Genomic DNA, 19756 nt, shown 5'->3' with positions numbered 1-19756 from the left:
ATTATTGAAAAGATAACTGATTAAAAATAATACAAACGAAGTCACTTTATAAATAACATTTATTCGAATAATTATTACATTACAGTTCGATCCGCTTTTCGTACATAACCTCACTACAATATACTGTCACTTGACTCACGTAGTAACTTTATTCGACTATTAAATTTTCACTGGTTAAAAATTTCGAACAAAGTTACTTCAAATAACATTTACTCGTAATTATTATAATCGATCCGTACACATAACCTCGTTTACCACTACAATTATTCCCGATATACCGTCACTGTACTTTGAACGACAAATTATCGAAATAACTTTATTCGTAGCTATCAACTCATTGAACGGACGAGTATTAAAAAATTTCGGATGGAAATGACGAAAAATAGACGGTGTATTCCCGACTCGAGGCGTTGAGAATTTTGAAAACGAATCAAGTAGCCCGAAGGCGAAACGAGGCGAGTTGTCTATAGATTATCGCGTTTCTGCCAAAGGCTTCGACGTATATAAAATGGACGAGCGACGAAGATAAAGTTAGGAGCGAGCCACGCGACTCTCGTAATGGCTGTGCTCGTAAATACGGCAGTGGACTTAGCTACACTCCTTACCCCTCTGCTCGGCCCCTCCGGCTTGAATTTAGAGATCACGATACCACCGCTTGGCAAGCGGCCAAAGAAATATTCGAAATTTAAGCGTTCGGTCGGCTACTCTTCTTTCGAACGGACGATAATCCGACGATCACGACCCGCAATTCCACTACGATATCACTTCGATATCACTTTTATATCGATAATCGTTGTAGAAAGTTTTCTTAAAACAATAAAAATCGTTGTTAAAAAAATTTTCGATCGAATGCACGTAGATAGGGAAAAATTAAAAGTTACTAGGTTATGCGAAAAACGGATCGATTATAATGATTTCGAATAAATGTCATTTGAAGTAACTTTCAACCAGTGATGGGGAAAATTTAATAGTCGAATAAAGCTATTTCGATAATTTATCGTTCGTATAATAATAATTATAAATAAATATTATTCGACATTTTTAACTAGTTTTAGGGACAAACTTTAATAATTGGATAAAATTACTTTGATAATTTATCGTTCAAAACATAATTAATTATAACAATTATTAGAATAAACGTTATTCGAATATTTACTTAAAAGTAACTTTATCCAAAATTTTTAACTAATTAAAATAGTTTTTCAACCAGTGATGAAAAAGATTAGATAATTTAAATAAAACATATTAATAATCGAAAATAAACGAGATTATTAAACGAAAAGCTATAGGATTATAATAAACTACGAATGAATATTATCTAACTTTTTCAACGAGTTTAAGCGTGAAAATGAATTTTCTCAAACCCACCATATTCCTGTGAATATTAGAGCAACGTAATCTCTCTCTACGTTTCACCAGAATTCGAATAAACGAAATACGAAGTCTCGAGGGAACGATCAGATAATCCATGCCGGTATCCTTTGAACATTTTCCTTCGAGAGCTGTGACTTTTCGAGAATGGATGGCTCGTTGACAGATTTCTTTATTGCCTCTCTCTCTCTCTCTGCTCCTCCTTCCGCATCTTAATTTTCCTCCTCCTCCTCCTCCTCCTCGCTCGACGCTCGACGCGACATCTGCTTATTAAATCTTCTCAATTCAATCTTCAAATTCAACAACGGCGATCCGATCGTCGAGAAAATTCGTTTCATCGACGAAAGAGAGACGAAGGGGGAGGGGAGGGGGAGGGGGAGGAGGAAGCGATCCAAACTGTCGTGACTTTTGGAGAGTCCATTAAGCCAATTAAGGGATGTCCTTTCCGTCGGAAGTCCCGGAAAAGTGGATGTGTACACACGTAAGAGCAGGATGGGGGAACATGGTGGGAGCAGCCTCGATGAAATTCGAGGAACCTTTCTCAAACGAGAAACAGATTTCAAAACGAGGCTTGGTACACGTGTTTTTCTTATTTATTCGTCGAACGCGAGAAATTTTACTTATCCTTATGCACGATAAATATCGAATTTTTTATTTTTTGTTTTTCGTAAATTTGTACGAATATTTTTCTATAATTAATTCTCTCTCTTTTTTCGTTTATCGAATAGTTATTGGTGGAAAGAAGCCTCTTTCGTTCGACGATCCTGACATCTATATGACGCGCCACACAGTGGCGAGAACAACCGTAGAATTCGAATATTCTAAAATTATTCTCACTTATCGAGGTACGATAGTCAAGGAGAATGAAATATATTTTCGAATATTAATATACAGTTTGTATATTATTATCTTGAGTAACTCGAATACGAAGTCACATTTATAAATTTAACTACCGAATTGTAATTACGCGTATCGATGAGAAATAAGAAGTTAGAAGTTTAAATTCTATGCTCGATGCATCGAGCTTTAGATATATTAATCTAATATTTTGGATTAATATATATACATGACAGATAAACCAGCGATAAAGGCAAAGATCTTTCCGAATTAATATAGAGAATATTTTTCTCTTGTTTCGTTGGAACACGGTAGTCTCGTGTATTTGTACTTTTCTCGCGCGACACGATTCCATTTCCTTTCGAGCAAAAAAGTCGAAGATTGAGGAAGTGGTGGAGAGGAGGGGGCAAGAGAGAGAGAGAGAGAAAGAAAGAGAAAGAAATTACCGTTCGAGAGGACGGTGGCGCCGCTTGTGTCCCAAACACAGCGCCGCCTAGTATGGACACTTTAATTGATGCGACAATATTTGCGCTTGAAAACTAAAAGTCGCCCCATTTATTTAGGACGAAAATGGGTCGCCCTGTTTATATATATCTACCTTGTATACTCACTCTAACCTACGTACACACACGTCGTAACAACGGTTTTTCCAAGCTACCAGAGTTAAGTTATTTCTTTCTTTTTTTCACTCGGCGTAAGCGTGTCACCAAATACGGATTTTCCTGTCTAGGAATTTTAATTTTTTCCCGTTTTTAATCGCAAAAAAAAACTCGATCGATCCGTTTTTATTATATTTCAATTTTTTCGGGCAATGTTAAATTAGACGAAATCGGTGACGGGGAAAATTGATTACAGTCCATGCTACTTCGATAATTTATCGTTCGGAACGTAATTAACGAAGCGGATCGATATAATAACTACGAATAAATGTTATTCGAGCATTTATTAATGAACGACTATTCAAAGTAATTTTGTTTTTTAATCGGTTGAAATATTGTACTTTTTTGACCGATGATGAGAAAAATTTAATACTTTGACGATTTATCGTTAATAGTAATTGTAGGCAAACAAGATTATAACGATGAATAATAACTATTTAAATAAATGTTATTTAAAGCGAATTATTTTTAATCAGTTATTTTTTCTATACGAATCTAAACGAAAAAAGATTCGAAAATTTCGTCAATTATTTCGAAACGAGAAGAAAAGAATTGATTCGAACGAATTAATTATAACTATTAAAATAAATATTTTTTTCAACTACTTACTTTTTTTCCAAAAAAAAAAAAATTTTTATCGTCACTCTCCGCTCGATATAATTCAATCCTCCGTGATTTTCTCTTCGAAGAGAATCTTCTCTGAAGGAATAGAAGAAGAGAAAACGAGATGACGAGACGACCACCCGTTCTTAGAGTGGAACCCTATCCCCTCCCTAATCGACAAAAGTGGATATATCCCGAGTCCAATAGTCTTTGTAGTAGCCGACCAGTTCGATATCGTCCATTAATACAATTATCTCATAATTAGTCGACCGATGTCTCGAGCGAAAAAAGCTCTTCGGCCCGCTACCCGATTTCTCGAGATCTTCGATAACATCTTTCTCATCCCCCGGTCTCCTATTTCGCCTTCTCTCATTTTTACCTTTACGATAATTATAAAAACGAGCTGCCTCGCTTCTCAGCGAAGAAAGTGAAGCTCTACTACGTTCCAATTGAAAATTAACCGTTTGCGCTCGAACAACGACGACGACTCTCCCCCCCACCACTCGCTTCGACGCGTGAGGCGAGCCTTCCCCCACCACTCGCTTCGATGCGATAAGTCCAACGGTGAACAATATTATGTGTTTCATCTTTTTAAAATATCGCTACGCGAATAGATTCCTATATATTTACGTGCAATCTTTCGAAGCGTGGAATATTTTTATATCGAAATATGGGAATAGAAATATTATCTTCAAAGTTTTCTAACGAGTTTGATCTTTATTTAATAACGAAATTATCTCTATTCGTTAAGACGATAGAAGGAAAATAGCAATGAAAATAGTAAAAATAATAGACGATGAATGTGAAAGCACGTTTATTATATACTTATCCTTTCACGAATCGAGAATCTCTCCAATTATCAAAATATCGCGCATAAATACAAACTTTAATATTCCACAAATTTTCTTATACGTAAAATATTGGAATATAAAAATTTTATCGCGAAATGTGAAATAATTTCAAGAGATTCATCGAACGTCCACGGCAACTTTTATTTTATCGGAAAAAGAATGTGGAACGCAAAGGGTTAATCGAAAAGAGAGGGGGAGAAAAAGATTGGACGAAAATGAAAATTTATATCGCGATGTATCGACGCGCTGTCCATCGAGTTCCAGGAACGTGCCTATCCGCTGTGTTATTCGAGGAGGGGATCCTCGAAAGGGATACGGACAAAGGTCACCTGGAAAAGGGTGAGGAACGAGTAGAGGGTGTAGCAACCACTCGAGCACGTGCTGCGTTCCACGAAGGAATTCTCATTTCCCTGCACGAGCAAAGCTATCCCTCTGCCCCTATACAAATGGAGGGAGAAGAGGGGGGGGGTTATGCAACGCTCTCCACGAATATTTTCATAGCTGTGCAATTCGAGGGAGGAAAAAGAAAGAAAAGGATCGGATTTCCATCCTAAGATCGAGATCCTCGTTCGAATTTTTCGAAAATTTTTAACTCTCGTTCCAACTCGCCGATAAAAATCCAAAAACCCTTCTAAATCCTTCCAAATTCTCCATTCCATCCGTTCGTTTCATTACTGGCACCAGAATCCCTCCTCTTCCCCCTCCTCCTCCCCCTCCTCCTCCCTCCTCCCCCTCCTCCTCCTCCGCCGCCTCCTCCTCGTCCACCGAGTGGACGAACGATGGCCCTCGAAATCTCGAAACACGACGCGAGAGCATAGGGTTTTTATAATAAAATGTTTCGAATCGACTAATCAAAGGCTATGAACGCATCTAGGGCCCCCTAATTGGGAGCGCATCGTCGGTATTACGCATCACCGTTGAACGGGTATCACACTCGAGCGGAGGGTTTTATTCCCCTGGCCCGAGGTGAAACGGCGGACGATAGCCAGGAGGGCCAGATGTTTCGAGGGACGATGACGGGTTAAGATTCTCGATCAATTTTTATTATGTTTCAACAACAGTCGCGTGCCACCTTCCACTCCTCCTCACGACTCCCCCTCCCCCCCTTTCCTACTTCTATTTCCTTATCCGTCTATCTACGCCCTCTGTCTGTCTCTCTCTCCTTCTCCTTCTCCGTCTTTTTTCTTCTTTTCTTTTTTTTTTTATTTCCTTTCGCGATCCTTATCCCGCCGTATATTTTTCGCCGAGGCTTTTCGAGGAGATTCGAGGAACAACGAATGGACGTGGAAACGAGACGGACAATCGTACAGCTGTTCCCTCGCGGGGGCGCATCTGCCTCCCGTTCGGCTCGCGTGTAGTTTCGGTGGAAGGGGGAGAGAGAGAGAGAGAGAAGAAGAAAAAGTATCCCGTAGTAGATTTATACCGATCTCTTTACACGCGGTTTGTATCTTACTCTATCCCCTCTCCTGCTCCTCGATTCGTCCTATTTTCGCGTTGAAATGGTCGATAAACATTTGTTGCTTAATTGCCTGGAAAGGGAATGGTTTCGTCCTGCCGAGCGTGAAAACAGAACGCGACGATTCCGAAATTTTATTTCGTTACGTTCGGGAGGGAAAAGAAAGAGGTAAACAATCGGGTTAAATTTCTTCGAGTTTAAAATTCGAATCCTTGGACAAAGGAAGAATTTATCGTATTTATAAAATATTGAGCCGTGGGGCGTCTTGCAAAAACTATAAGGAATTGAAAAGTATAATCCGAGGGAAGCGTGAATCCGAGGACAGAAGCATTAAGGCGTGGGTAATGGGCGCGGTGCGGTGCGGCGCGGTTTCGACAATGTAGGTATTAGACGCTTAGGATTAAAGAGTTGATCGCGTGACTGGCGCACAGCTTGACGTAAATGAGCGTGTAACCACTGACCACGGATCACCCTTTATCCCTTCCCTGCCGCCGCAACCGCCTCTGAAAATCCGAACCGCCGATTAACACCCGTTAAACGGGAATATATCCAAGTAACGGTAATAAAGAAGACCCTCTTTCTATATATATATATAGATGATTGTTTAGAAAGTAATTTCATTTTCTCGCACGAGCGTCGCTAGTCGACCGTTTATCCAGCCAACTTTATTCTACAGTAGAAATTATTGCATTGCTCGGAAAGTAATTTTGTTTTCTCGCACGAGTGTCGCTAGTCGACCGTTTATCCAGCCAACTTCATTCTACAATAGGAATTATTGCGTTGCTCGGAAAGTAATTTTGTTTTCTCACACGAGCGTCGCTACTCGACCGTTTATCCAGCCAACTTCGTTCTGAACCGTGTTATTACGTATTTCGAGAGCATTGGTATTTCGTTGGTTTATTCGCGAGAAAAGTTCGTTCTATTTCGTGCGCGATTGTGTTTTTCGCGTGTTTCAGAAGAACAGTCAAAGCTGACGAAGACAAAATAAAGTAACAACTCGAGAATTTCCTGCAAGAGTGAATTTGTTGAATTCGATTGTTCACGATCGAGTGAAATGTGATTTGTTGTGAAAAAAAAACTAAAATTACTTTCCGAATAACCCAATATATATCTATCTTTCTCTCTCTATATATATATATCTTCAAGTAAAGTGAAATTGCAAGAAAAAGAGAAAGAGAGAGAGAGAATTGTTGATCCTTGCTTTTGATACGTGATAAATAACGAGGTTCAAAAATACGACGTTCCTCGACCCTCGCGACGTGTCTCTTGGTTAAATCGAAGGGCTGTGAATAAGTCGTGAAGGAAGGAGGGGGAGGAAAAAATACAAGGCGCCATGATAGTGAGCGTGACTTTCCGTGCGCGCACGTCCCGTTGTAATTTAAGAAACGAGTTCTCTTTCCACGGGCCTTGTTATGCAATGTCCCGTGTGCGGAATAAGCAAAGCGACGAAACGCGGTTTACTCGGAGGCCAGAAATATTGCGATCGGGCGCAACGATATTGCGTCTATTACGCGTTTAAAGCGCGAGATTTGACACGAGCGAGGCAAGTGTTTCAAAGTGGGGCAAAGATTGGACGCCTAATTCGTGTTTCGTGCGAGAATTCCGTTCACTCTGCTCGGTAAGGATTTGTCAAAAAAAATTGTGGCCATCGTTTATAATTTTCAATATTTTCTACTAAAATAAATAAAAACCTTCATGTTCGATTTCCTTTCCTCGATTCTTTTACATTCTTTTTATCCTTTATTTCTCGAATATTTTAAAAACCGTTTCTAAATAAATTCCGGACAAATTCTCGATCGGGATTCGTATCGAACGGTTCGAGCGACGAGATATCCGTGCGTGTGATTGATAAATAATTTTTCTCGAAAATACTTCGATTAACCTTTTCTTTTTTTGGAGGTGAGAAAAGGTGAGAAATAATAAATAGGAGAGAAGAAAGGGTGCTACCGTGTTGCGGCGAGACACGAATGGGAAGGGTTAATAATAAAGGGAGGAGATAGGTCCGCTCTCTCTTAACGAGAGAGAGCGTTCCGTGAATGAGAGGATGGTCGACCGGTTTCCCACGAAGTCTTTCTTTCTCAGCCAGCTTGGTTGGGCGAAGAAGAAGCCTGTTTGGAGGAGGATGCGCCAGGACCATTCGTCCTTCCGCGGTGAATGGGAAGGAAGGATAAGGCGGTAGGCTCCTTCGCTCCAGTCTCGGCGAAGAACTGCTAAACTCTGCGGGGGAATTTATCAACGTCCGGATACGAATCAGGCTGGTGGCTTCGTTTACAAGACAAAGCTCGGCCGTGTGGCCGGTGCGGGAGACGCAACCGAGTAGACGGATACACGCGACCGTTCATAGGCGCCGATCTCGATTTCCTTTTTCCGAGTATACTCGTTGAAAAATTTAGATAAAAATAAAAACGTAGACAGCGCTGTCATGTTCGTATACAGGATTGTTTCTTGGTCGTTTTCTTTCGAGGAGACAAGTTTGAAAAAATTTGACGGAAATTATCGTTCATTTCATAGGCGTCCCTTGATCGTTTTCTATCGAAAAGAAGTTTGAAAAATTGCAGATGGTGATCGTTTTATATCGGGAAAAATCTGAAAAATTTAAAATACGATAGAAGTGAAGATTCATAGGCGTCCCTCGTTCGCTTTCTTTCGAAAAATATCGGACAGAAAATTGGAGATACGATTTCATAGGCGTCTCTCATTCGTTTTCGTTCAAGGAATATCGAAGAAAAAAATTTTGAAAAAAATTAGTATTATAGCAAATGTTCATAGATATTCGAGAAAAGTTTGAAAAATTCCAAAATACGATAAAAGTCACCGTTCATAGGCGTCGATTTCATTCTCTTTGGAAGGGAATATTGGAAAAATTTTGAAAAATTCGTTATATTCAACGCAATATTCTTCGATATTCTTCGAAAATATTCATCCACAATCGTTTCGCTCTCTATGGAAAATAGAAAATTTCAAAAATATAGATCCAAAATAAAAAAAGAAAAATATATATACATTTACCACGATGAATCGACTATCCAATTAAACTCGGAACTTGTGTATACGCGAATCGGAATCGAGCATGCATACCCTCCGAGTTTATTTGCGCTCGGCGCTTTTGCGCGCGCCGAGAGAGATAGTAGATAGTCGAACGGAACGGAAAGAGAGAGAGAGGAAGCGTTCTTTTGATCCTTCTCCTCTCCCGGTCTTCGGTCCACCCACGCCGAGGACTTAATTCGCTCGATCGGACGTGCTGATTTAATCGCAAACACTCGGAACAGAGCCAACGCTCGCAGAGACAGAGAAAGAGATATATATATATATATATATATATAGAGCGAGAAAGAGAGAGAAACGTTCCACGTTTTTTGTTATCGAGACAATGGCCGATCTCCGCCGGTGTCTTAATTAGTAAACCAAGATCCCCTCCCCTTCTTCTCTTCTTCTCCATCCCCTTTATGCCCCATTTACGCTTTTCAAAAAAAAAAAAAAGAGAAAGAAAGGTAGGATGTCGCTACGATGTTATCGCCATCGTGTCCAGAATTATTATTATTATTCTCCAAAACGGAAACAAGGAAAGATTGTAAAATCGGAGGGGAGAGGGAGGGGGGGGCGCGTGTTACACGTGTAAAGCCGTTGTCGAGTCGGGATATTTTTAACCGGTTTATCGATAGATCATATCGATAATGGGAGATGGAAAGATAAAGGCGGGGAATGAGAAGAAAGGAAAAGGAAGATCTAATCTAATTTTCGATCGCGGTGGCTCGTGCATCGGGGATACTAATTAAGACGTTCCTCTCGATTGTGCCCCTCCCTCCTCTCCCTTCTCCTCTTCCTCTTGGAGAGTATCTTTGTCGATCTCTCTCTCCAACGAGGGACAACGATTAAATTCGTTGTCCCGGGAGAGACAATGGGAGATCCCTCGTCTCCTCTGGCGCCACTTCTTTCGGTATTTCGAACGCACTTTTATCCAATCCCGTGACCTTCCCCTCCCCATAATAGAAAAATGAATTCATTCATCTTTTCTTTTTTTCTTCTTTCTCGTTTCCTCAAAAGTTGATTGAAGAAAAGTGAATAAGAATTTTGAATCAATAATATCGAAATTATTTATTTATTTATTTATTTATATATTTACTTTTGAATTGATCTTCCCTCCCGCTCTCTGTAATCTTCTTTTTTTCCTTTTTTCTCGAATTGATTGAAGAGAAGCGAATTTCAGTGATCTAATAAAATTATTTATTTATTTATTTATTTTTGAATTCCCTCGGTTTCGGTGCATTTTTGTCGCCCCTCGATTGATCTTCCCTCTCCCTCCCTGTAATCGAAAAATGAATTAGTTCATTCATTTTTTCTTCTTCTTCTTTCTCGTTTCCTCGAGTTGATTGAAGAAAAGTGAATAAGAATTTTGAATCAATAATATCGAAATTATTTATTTATTTATTTTCTTTCGAATTCACTCTCGCAGCAATTGATCTTTCCTATTTTTCTTCTTTTTTTTTCTTCTTTCTAGAATTGATTGAAGAGAAGTGAGTTTTCAATGATCTAATAAAATTATTTATTTATTTATTTATTTATCTTTAAATTCCTTCGCTTTTGGTACATTTTTGTCGTCTCTCGATTGATTTTCTCTGCCTCTTCCCCTCCCTGTAATCGAAAAATGAATTAGTTCATTCATTTTTTCTTCTTCTTTCTCGAGTTGATTGAAAAAAAGCGAGTTTCAGTGATCCAATAAGGGTTTTGTTTATCTTTACTAAAATTAATTTCCGAATAAAATTTTCATTTATTGTTTCAGAATTCTCTATTAATTATAATTTTACTTAAATTTTTATATTTTATATATAATTAATTAATATAATTAATTCAAAAATTACAATATAAATTATTTAAAAACTAATTTACTAATATAAAATTTATTTACTTATAATTAATTTAATATCTATTATTACAAATTTATTAATAATTAAATTTAATTTTTATTTTTATTTATCTATTTGTTCACATAATTATATTTATTAGTATAAAATTTTAACATAAATTTAATTAAATTACTATATTTATAATTATTTTTTAAATATATTATTTATTTTATAAAATATAAATATATATTTGTTTTTTTTTTGTAATATTTATTTTTATTTGGAATAAAATATTTATATATACATACATTTAAATAAATATATATTCAATAATTATTTATTAACTACCTTTGTTTCCAATAATATCGAAATTATTTATTTATTTATTTATTTATTTTCGAATTCCTTCGTTTCCGGTGCATTTTTTTGGTCGCCCCTCAACTGATCTTCCCTCTTCCTCCTCCTCCCTGAAATCCACAAAAAATGAATTAGTTCATTAATCTTTTCTTCTTCTTCTTTCTCGAGTTGATTGAAGAAAAGTGAGAATTTCAGTGATCTGAATAAAGATTCTGAAGGATTCTTTTTTCAATGATATCGAAATTATTTATTTATTTTTGAATTTCTTCCTTCATTTTCCCCTCCTTCTCTGCATTTCTCGTCTCATCCTTATAACAATTGATCTTCCTTCCCTTTCCTTGTAATCTTCTTCTTCTTTTTCTTCTTCTTCTTCGAGTTGATTGAAGAAAAACGAGTTTCAGTGATTCAATAAAGTTTTTGAAAGATCTCTTTCGTTTCCAATTATATCAAAATTATTTATTTATTTATTTATTTATTTACTTTCGAATTCCTTCCCTTTCTCCTCTTTTAGTGCATTTTTGGTCCTCAACTTCTCTTCCCCTCCCCCTTCTTCTCCCTGTAATCAAAAAAATGAATTAGTTCATTCATCTTTCCTTCTTCTTCTTCTTCCTCTTCCTCTAATTGATTGAAGAAAAGCGAGTTTGAAGGATCTCCCTCTCTTCCAATGATATTAAAATTATTTATTTATTTACTTTCGAATTCACCCTCGCAGCAATTGATTTTCCCTCCCTTTCTCTGTAATTTTCTTTTTCTTCTTCTTTCTCGAGTTAATTGAAAAAAAATGAGTTTCAGTGATCTGAATAAGGGTTCTGAAGGATCTCTTTTTTTCAATTATATCAAAATTATTTATTTATTTATTTATTTATTTATTTACTTTCGAATTCCTTCCCTTTCCCCTCTTTTATGTATTTTTGGTGCATTTTTGGCCCTCAACTTCTCTTCCCCTCCCCCTTCTCCTCCCTGTAATCAAAAAAATAAATTAGTTCATTCATCTTTCCTTCTTTTTCTTCTTCCTCTTCCGCTAATTGATTGAAGAAAAGCGAGTTTGAAGGATCTCCCTCGCTTCCAATGATATCAAAATTATTTATTTATTTATTTATTTACTTTCGAATTCCTTCCCTTTCCCCTCCTTTCTTTCTCACACAACCGAACGAACCGTCGAGAGAAATCTCGCGAAGAGAAAAGGGATTCGAGTTTTTTTGTGTGGGGGGTGTGGCGGGACGTCGTTAAGGGAGTGCGAGTACGCGCGCGACCAAGAACAGAAAGGGACCAATATATCTCGAATATCTCTGAAAATCGTGCCGAGGTGCCGGAAGAAGGCTGTGGCTCCCCCTCTCCTGATAAATAACCCACCTCCTCTCCTCTCCTCTCCTCAAAAAAACTAGAAATCCCTCCCTCCCATTCTCCCTCCAATACTCCCATCGAAACTCAAACTCGAAGACTCCTAGAAAAGGAAAAAAAAGAAATAGAAGAAGAAAGAAGAAGGATTTTCTCGTCCCCTTTAATAAGAAGCAAATTAACGCTCTCTTAACAATCTCCCTACGAAATGACGCGCGAAAAATCGTTGCTTGGAAACGCGGCTAAAGAAGAGGAGACGGATTTAAGAGAGGCGGAAGCGACGAGGATAATCTTTTCGAAAGGTTTCCAAGCGCTGCTGGTAGATAAGGGGGCTCGTCGTTTTTGTGTCCGAGTTTTAACCCGGCTTTAAAATAGGAGGGAGAATCCGTCGTCTTAGAGAGCCGCGCTAACAAACTCTAAGCTGAAATTAAAATGCGCGTGGATTGCAAGGAAGGCAGGTTAGGCAGGCAGGCCTTTTACAGCCTCGTGTCCAAGCGCACCTGAGCTGCGCACCCCGGTGTCGAGTTAACACGGATAGCCAGCGCCCCCCACCACTCCGCCTGCCCGCTTTCGTCACGCACAAAGAAGCGGGAGAGGGGGAAGGAGAGAGAGAGGGAAGGACGGAAGGTTGTTGGAGAGATCGTTGTGTTGTTGTTGTTGTTGTTGTTATTGTTATTGTTGTGGAGGTCGTGAACAAGCTTCTCAACAGGGATAAGAAGAAGAAGAATCTGAAAAGCTTACCAACCATTCGATGATAAATTGTTCGGTGAAAATTTGGCTGGCTTCGAAATTTTTCAATTTCGGTGTGGAATCGAGACTCTAAATAAATTATCCGAAAAGGAATTAGTGAAATTAGAAACTATCCTTGCATCATTAAATTGTTCTTTCAAATTTTCCAATTTTTATTTGGAAAATTTTATAATTTTTATTTTTATTTTTATTCAATATTGGTGAATTAAAATTTCAATTGGGATTATAAACGCTCGAATCTCGCTTGATAAATTAACCTTAAACGATGAAATTAATTCATCTTGCATAATTTAAATTTTCTAATTTGCGTTTTTTGTTAATCAAATTCTTCTCAAATTCTAACGGTTTCGAAGAATTCTATATCTATTTAATAAATTATCCAGAAAGTAGAATCCAATGAAATTAGTCTATTTTTCAAATTTTCCAATTTTCATTTGCTCAATATTTTCAATTGGAATTAAATTCGAATCTTTCGAGGGATCCAATGAAATTAGCCTATCTTCAAATTGTTCTAGAATTCTATTTCTATTTGATAAATTATCCAGAAAGTAGAATCCAATGAAATTAGCCTATTTTCCAAATTTTCCAATTTTCATTTGCCCAATATTTTCAATTGGAATTAAATTCGAATCTTTCGAGGGATCCAATGAAATTAGCCTACCTCCAAATTGTTCTAGAATTCTATTTCTATTTGATAAATTATCCAGAAAGTAGAATCCAATGAAATTAACCTATCTTTCAAATTTTCCAATTTTCATTTGCTTAATATTTTCAATTGGAATTAAATTCGAATCTTTCGAGGGATCCAATGAAATTAGCCTACCTCCAAATTGTTCTAGAATTCTATTTCTATTTGATAAATTATCCAAAAAATAGGATCCAATAAAATTAATCTATTTTCCAAATTTTCCAATTTTCATTTGTCCAATATTTTCAATTGGAATTAAATTCGAATCTTTCGAGGGATCCAATGAAATTAGCCTAAATTTCCCAAATTTTTATTAATTAAAATTCCAATTAAAATCGAATCCAACGCTTTCGAAATCATCCTCCAAATTTCCCAAATTATCGCATTATAAACATTTCCAACAATTGGAATTAAACTCGAATCTAACACCTCCCAAATTTCCCAATTTTCATTCAAAAATTCCAATCTCCCTCCCTCCTCCCCCCTCTAATCCAATCCCATCCCCTAGGATGGAAGGAATCGATCGATCGATCGAAGATCCTCCAGGAGAGGATCGAGGCGGTTCGGCGAAAGAATCTCCCGTGCCACCCACGTGCACAAGTGCGCAAGGGGCGCCCATATGATCGGCCGAGAGGTCGACGAACGCAACCAGATCCACCTTCCTTGAGGAGGTGCAGGAGGAGGAGGAGGAAGAGGGGGAGGGGGAGGCGAGCGTTGCATCCGCGTGCTGCTCCACTCTCCTCCTCCTCCTCCTCCTCCTCCTCCTCCTCCTCTTTGGCTGGGTGCTGCCGTTGCTGCCGTTCGAAACGGCGGACGGTACAAAGGCCATTATGTTACAAAGAGACCGAGATAACCGACGGTGTCCCGATCAATGGGGGAAAAGGTGGCGGGGGGGAAGGGAGGGGGCGTCGAAGGGCGTGGGATGCAGGAAGAGAAGGAGGAGGAGGAGGAGGAAGAAGCTCGATAGCGCCACGATTTCTTCCACATTCTCTCTCTCTCTCTGCGCAAAATGGACAAAGATTCTTCTTGGATAGAAACGTGATCCGATGGGAAAATTGGTTTTCAACCGCGCTATTTTGCAACGAGCGCAGCGGTAATAATAATAGGTTTGACCGAAAAAGGTGAGGCTGAGTTTCAAAACTCCTTCCTTCTCCGCAACAATTCGATTCGTAATTCTCTCTCTCTCTCTCTCTCTCTCGCTTTTGCGTTCCAATTATTCGAAATTATTACGAGGATTTCGAAATGACGGTAATTCGTCTTCTTAACGAATTGCCTCGAAAGGACGAAGGTGAAAAGAGATAAAAGAAAGGGTATATCTTCTTCTTTACTTTAATAAAGGATCGGTATCGAGATTCGGCTTCTTTTTCCCGTAGGCGTTAAATCAACGTTTCTCTCCTTACTCGCTTTATTCCATACTTTTATCCCTTTCCTATCTCTTATTTCTTTTTTTTTTTTAATCATCGAAACATCGAATCTAGTTGATTTTATAATTTTTTTTCTCTCTCAAAAGTAAAAAATTACGCGTAACATTATTGCCGAATATTATTTCTCTCGGTTCGCACACGATCGTCGAGTTACAATCGTTACGCTCGCCTATTATCGCGATATTCGCGCAATAGACAGGATTAGCGATTCAATTACCGCTGTGAAATATATATATATATATGTACGATATATTTCACGGAAAATAGAAGAAAAAAATTTATACCGACGAGCGTTTGTAAATACGCGGAGAACCGTATAGATATAAGAGAGATAAGGGATCTAGATCGATCAAACGTCGGAGAAAGAAAGTAGATTGTTGTTACGGTGAGAAAAATAATACGCGCGTGTAGCCATTAGACGGTTAACTATCCGTTACTTATCGTGTTTCGGATAGGATATTTCGTAAGAGGGATCGACTCGAAACGAAAGAGAGAGAGAGAGAGAGAGAAAAATGGAAATGGATCAAAAGCGACAACTTCAATCGGCCTCTATATGTTCGTTCGACGAGTTACGAAACGTGTCGACACTTTTCGAAAATAAATTAAAAATTTACAAGGCGCGTGTCCTATATTTCGAATAATCGATCGATCTTAATATAATAATAATGACGGATCGAATAGACAAATATAATATAATAATATAATTGCTACGAATATTTAAAGCTCACCAAAATCGCGCGAAATTTTATATTTGTACTTTTGTCATTGGAACGTTGCCAACGGCTATTTTTATTTGCGGTTGAATTGTTATCTTTATTACTTTTCTCTCGCGCGCGCCTCGCGCTTCAAATATATCGTAGCAAGCAGACGGAATTAAACGTTTCGTTAAACGTTTGTTCATTCGACCAAATATTTATCCTGTCAACAAAAAATAAACAATATGATGTAAAATATAATTATTTTCGAATAGATAACGCGATTGGGGATGGGGAGGAGGTGGATTTCTACCCGAGAAATTCGCAAAATTATTATTCGAAAGATAAAAGAATAGCGATCGATCGGAAATGGAAAGTGTTTTCGGAGGACTTTGGACGGAAGGGAAGGGAAGGGGGATCGAATCTCCGAAAAGGAATGGAACAAGTGGAAGCTTTCGCGGACAAGTAAGGCGATGTAAGCGGTTCCCTCGTTCCCAGGCTCGGTCCGCGTTGCATCCGATCGTATCTCCCCGACGATTTATTGTTTGGTAAATCATTTAGTCGCTGCCAACCTGCCGTAAGGGGGAGTCCAGCTCTCCTCTTCCTTCCTTCCTTTCTTCCTTTCTTCCTTCATTTCTCTTTTTTTCTTTCTCGATTTTCTCGAACCAGGAATTTTTTTATATTCGTCACGATTATCGAAATTTAAAAATTATCGATCCACATTTTTATCCTTTCTCTTATCCACGATTGGATTGGGACTCCACCTCTCCCTTCTTCCCTCCTTCATTTCTCTTTTTTTAATTCTTCTTCTCACGAATTTTCATATTGTTCGCGACATCAGAAGGGAAATTAAAAAATTATCGATCCACATTTCTATCCAACATTGATAAACTGAATGAAAAGAAAGTTAAGTTAATTCTACAACAAGGATCGATAGATAGATCCTTCCTTCGTACGGAAATCGTGCGCGTGAAAAGGAAAGAGAAAGAAAGATAGAGAGAGGCGGAATTTAAATACGAAGAGGTGGGGGAAAAGAAGCACACGCCAGGCACGCGTCTTCTCTCGAGGAGGAATGCTTACTCGGTCGCGCTCCTCGAACACGAGTAGGCTCGTGGAATGATTTCGAGACACGAGGCGAGCGTTGGTCAAGCCCCGGTTGAACGAGAAAGGAACCTGATGCGACCCGATGGAGAAAGAGAGAGAAAGAGAGAGGGAGGGGGGGAGGAGAGGTGAAAAATGCACACGACCTAACCGCGCAGGGTACAGGTGCATCTCGGACGATGCCTTTCAAGAATTTCGTGCTCGATCCACCCTCGAGGAATTTTTTTTCTCCCTCCTTCCCTCCTTCTGCGACGTCGGCCGCCTCCCCCCACTCTTCTCGCTCGCTCGCTCGCTCGCCAGGCCTCGGATCCAACCAAAACAATGTTCCCACTCCTCATCGACGGACACCACTACTACGCTACTCTTCCTTGCGAATCGACGAGATCAACTCTCGAGCCAATTATTCTATTCTATTCGCGATTCTTCTCGCTTCTGGGGAAACGTGAAGATGATCTATCGGAGCGACGATGGTTAATGAAAGATTCGAAAAGGGTCGAAATGGATAAAATTATGTTTTTTTTTCGGTTTTAATTTTCTTGTACGGAGATTTAATTTTTTTTTTTTGGAAAATAATATCGCTTTTTTCTTATTCTAATTTGTTACATCTCGTAAATAAAAATATAGATATGTGAAAAAATTAATTTAATTAGTGTAAGGATGGAAATACGAATGATCAATATATTGTAAAAAATAGATAAATGTATGGAAAAATAATAGGTATAGTGTAAATTGAAATAAGATAGAAATAAAATTAAATAAAAATGAAAATCTGAATCTCATTGATAAACTTATCGAGACAGTTTTCGATAATCGAAATTTAAATTGAAATCGAGATGTCATATCCGGTAATGAAATTGAAATTTAAACGCAGAATCGAAATGCGATCGAAAAATTATCGATTCGTTCTCTGTACTTTGTTTAAACATTGAAAAATCTCAAATGGTTATTAATAATATTAACTTAAACGAAAAACTTAAAAAAAACTAAATAAAAGCTATAAATACTAAATAGACCTAAAACTAAAAAAAAAAATGTTCGAGGCATTACGCGACGCTTGGTTCGGATCGATCGCAAGGGCGAAGGAGCGCTCGAATCCTCGGAGAGGACGGAGAAGACCGCGGGCGTGTTTCGAGAATTGCGAAACGAGGTCGAAAATAGGCCTTTAAGTCCCCTACACGCTCGGATCGAATCGAGTATTCGCTGAAAATGACACGTTTTAGCTTACATTTCCTGTCGAATGATAGGGTATAGCGTGGGCGCCCTTATTGGGAAATTAATTCGCTTCAATCCGTTTCGATCCACTCGTGTTATTATTATTATTCCCTTTCCGTATCGGCATTCTTTACAGCTTTACCCGCCCGCCCTCCTCTTTCGTCACCCGCCAATTTAACATCGCGTTTCACACACACGCGCGCGCGCAACACGTACTCTATCATCTTTCTTCTCCGAGGCAAGAGAGATTAGGAAACGCTTATATCGCGCACGCGGATACCATAATTGGGAACGTTTCGTTTGTACCAGCTTTATTTTGCGGTTTCTCCCCCCCCCCCCTTCGATTCGAGGGAGGGGGAGAGGAGAGCGATGAAATCTGTGTTGAATTACGTGTTATCGTGCCGCTATTCCCCAACGAGAGAATTCGTTCCGTATTCTTGGAAATCATTCTCTTCTCCTTCCTTATTTATACAGAATTCTAATGGATTTTTTTTTTTCATCGATTCAAAAATTCCTCGGGAAGAAGGGGATTATTTTCGTGTTACGTATCACGTAGATTTCTAGAATTGTAAACCTTTTCGTAAATAAATAAAAGTGGTGTAAAAAAAAAAACGAGGTTAATTAAGAAACAACAACAAGTGTTTAGGAAATGAAAGTAATTCGCGAATCGTATATATCTAAATAATTCGTTGCGGTAACGGGGAATTTCAATTTTCAAGAGAGAGAAGGAGAAACAAAAATAAAGTTATTACTCGTAAAATATATATATATAATAAGAGAAACTATTTCCTTTTACGTGCATTGTTATTAATATCGCGATACGCACGATACGCGAATTCACACGATCGATACACTAGTTTCCACTTCTAATTACACAATGCGATATTATGTATATTTCTCCTTTTTCTAAATTTTATGTCATTGTGCATCGTGCGATCCTTTCGATCGTGAAAAATATTAAACGCCATTACCATTCTGAAAATCGAATCGATTCTATTAATTAAATTGTAAGATTGTATCTATCGATCTTACCATTAGCAAACAAGTTCCTCTTTTTCCACCATCGTATCTTTCGACCGAATTACTTCACTGTTCGTGGCGCCATCTGAAAACAACGTTCTTTTTAACCGTTTCGTTACTATAGTCGCTCCGCATAAGATGCCGCGTATTGTACGTACGACGAGCGAATCAAGTATCGTACACCGAATACAGTCATTATATACGATTATATCATATTATTAAATACCGTAATGTTATTCGATCCCAAAGTGTAATTAAAGCGCGAGCGTGTTTACAAGTTATAAATACTTTGTTTCGAGAAAACTTTCTTCTCCGTCACGGCAGCGAAACGTAAACACGACCGTTGCGACCTTTCTCGAGTGCCGTACGTACATTTTTGCCGCGACAGAGAAATCGTCCATAGCGAAAACGGTTAAGAAGAGTCGCGACTATAGTTTCCAGTCCCGTGCGACGATTTCGAGCGCTCGCGTCGCTGTTTACTTTTTTTACGCACTCCAGCTTGAGAAATTAGCGTTGTCCAAGCTATCGAAAATAGTTCGCGCTCGCCATT

At 38.4% G+C, this 19756-nt stretch overlaps 1 long non-coding RNA gene across 2 annotated transcripts in view; it reads right to left on the bottom strand.

The window, feature by feature from the left end:
• Nucleotides 1-9946: 9946 nt before the first annotated feature.
• Nucleotides 9947-19756, bottom strand: part of LOC100578965 — a 46016-nt gene continuing 36206 nt past the window's right edge. For both annotated transcript variants that reach the window (XR_003305431.1, XR_003305430.1), the window contains 4 exons: nucleotides 19219-19291; nucleotides 11671-11938; nucleotides 10970-11534; nucleotides 9947-10409 (listed from right to left, as the gene is read on the bottom strand). This is a non-coding gene — a long non-coding RNA (uncharacterized LOC100578965). The remainder of the gene's footprint in view (nucleotides 10410-10969; nucleotides 11535-11670; nucleotides 11939-19218; nucleotides 19292-19756) is intronic.

Source organism: Apis mellifera, linkage group LG10, assembly GCF_003254395.2.
Source record: "Apis mellifera strain DH4 linkage group LG10, Amel_HAv3.1, whole genome shotgun sequence".
In the NCBI taxonomy this organism is placed as follows: Eukaryota; Metazoa; Arthropoda; class Insecta; order Hymenoptera; family Apidae; genus Apis; species Apis mellifera.
Note: the sequence above shows the minus strand (reverse complement) of the source record. Positions and strands in the feature narration are given on the sequence as shown.